This window comes from Miscanthus floridulus, chromosome 9, assembly GCF_019320115.1.
Source record: "Miscanthus floridulus cultivar M001 chromosome 9, ASM1932011v1, whole genome shotgun sequence".
Classification (NCBI taxonomy): domain Eukaryota; kingdom Viridiplantae; phylum Streptophyta; class Magnoliopsida; order Poales; family Poaceae; genus Miscanthus; species Miscanthus floridulus.
The window spans coordinates 36,473,028-36,475,289 of NC_089588.1; the positions used below are offsets into that span (position 1 = coordinate 36,473,028).

The following is a 2,262-nucleotide window of genomic DNA, read 5'->3' on the forward strand; positions in this document are numbered from 1 at the left end:
GTAACTGTTACTGTACAACCATTACTCTAGTTTTTTCTCCATGGTGGAGTTTTTTAGATATCTTCATACAACACTCAGGGACTGGCTGCCTGCTCGGGTTGCGCTCGAGGACTAGCTGCCTGCTCGGCTAGTCTTTTGCTATTTTTCTCCTTTGGACCCTGGCACCACATGACTACGTCATCTACTGTCAGGCTCGGGGACTAAGTGGGCACACTTCTCCTCGTGGTGAATGTGCTTGTTTTATTCTGGAAGACTCCACACCTCTCGATGCTAAGGAAGACTATCTCCCTTTTTCATGGTTGGACTCTAAGTGGGCACACTTCATCCACTATGAAGAAATTTTCAATTCTGAACTTGAGCTCCTTACACCCTTATGACAAGCTATGCTTGGGTTATGCTGCTCGACTACAGTTTGTGCTACTTGAAAACAGTACATGCTGCTTGGCAACCGCTCACAACTACTCGACAACTCATCACGGTGGTCGGACCATGAGTTTGACTGCTCGGCTTCGTTCGCACCTGCTCGGACAAGCTCAAGACGGCGTTGCACAATAGATATAAGGCGCTCGGGGACTAGCTGTGGGGGTATGACCCCGGATACCCATGGTAGACCACATAGGCTATGCCCTCAGGGGTGTCCCAGCCCACAAGACGAAGCCTTGCGGGGCATGACTCTAGTCGGCGCCTTCCGCAAGACATCTGGAGGATATCCCAAAGATACTATGAGATCTGTTAGGATATGTATGATCCTAGGATTCCTGTAATCAGTTATTACTTTCCGGTTATCTCTCAGATCTAACCGACGGCCTGAACCTATCTAACTCGTGTGTCTCTATTGTCTTCTTGTTCTTGATCTCACGCTCCTCTGCTAATCAATCTACCTTCATGGGATACCCCTCGAAGGACTGCCGATGATATTCTATCAACAAGTGACAAGTTAATAAATACCAATAAGCATTTCTGGTGCCGTTGCCGGGGAAGGTAGCTAGGCAAAGGAAGTATTGATAAACTTATAATTATTGATGTGATCGAGGAAAACCATTGACCTCTTCTCAAACATGCTTACCCTTGTTTTGTCTACTTGTGTATCTTATATAGGGTAATGTATGACCGGTTTTGACCTTCCGACAAACTATGTTGAAGATACAGAAGCATTAATTAGGAGGACTAGTGCTAAACTCAAGAAAGTTCCAGCTTTAAAGTTGGAAGACAACCATATAAGGCGAAGCTTAACACCTAAATTTGAAGCTATGGCTAACAGGACTCTCCGTGAATTCTCTGCTCCAACTATAGCAAACATCCGTATTAGACCAATAGTCAATGTTGGAGACAATGGATTCGAGCTCGAACTAGCCCTTATCAACATGGTGCAAGCAAGCCAGTTTTGTGGAAAGGCACATGAAGATGTGAGTGCACATCTCCAACACTTTCTAGAGATTTGTAGCACTTTCACCTTCAAAAGAGTGACCCATGATGCCATACTACTTTGCCTCTTCCAATTCTCACTATTGGGGAAGGCAAAGCAATGGTTCTATGTCAACAAAGATAGAAATACTACATGGGATAACTGCTCCACTACCTTCCTAACAAACTTCTTTCCCATAGGCAAGACCAATGCTTTGTGTGGGAGAATTTCAAGCTTTTAGCAACAACATGATGAATGTATCCTTGAGGCATGGGAACGCTTTCAAGATTACATTGCGGAATATCCTCATCATGGGATGGAGAATTGGCTACTCATACAGACTTTCTACCATGGGTTGACCAATAGTACCCATGACACTATCGATGCTACTACTGAAGATGCATTCCTATCACTCAACATACCAGCTGCAACATCTCTTATGGTGAAGATGGCCTCCAACCAAGGTTGGAATGAAGAACATCTTTAGACCTACAAGAGAGGTGGATGTATGCATCAACTCAAGGAGGTAGACATGCTATCTGCCAAGATGGACCTACTAATGAAGAAGCTTGAAGATCGAGCTAATGAGAAGCAAGAAGTCATGCACATTCATGATTCTCGCATGACATGTGAAGAGTGTGGAAATACTGGGTATTCAGGGAACAACTGTCCTGCAACCCAAGAGGATGAGAACTTTGTCAACAACAGCAAGTACTTTCATCCTCAATAGAATCAAGGATGGAACCAACAACAGAGATCGAACTACCAAGGTAATTACCAAGGTAACTATCAAGGTAATAATTTTAATAATTTCAATCAACCACCCCTGAGAGAATTAATTGCTAGCCAATCCAAAC

General features: G+C 43.9%; 1 non-coding gene across 1 annotated transcript; it reads right to left on the minus strand.

The window, feature by feature from the left end:
* Positions 1-1,614: 1,614 nt before the first annotated feature.
* On the minus strand, positions 1,615-1,723 carry LOC136484422 (small nucleolar RNA R71). The gene has a single exon (XR_010765943.1). It is a non-coding gene; the product is annotated as a small nucleolar RNA R71 (small nucleolar RNA).
* Positions 1,724-2,262: the final 539 nt, after the last annotated feature.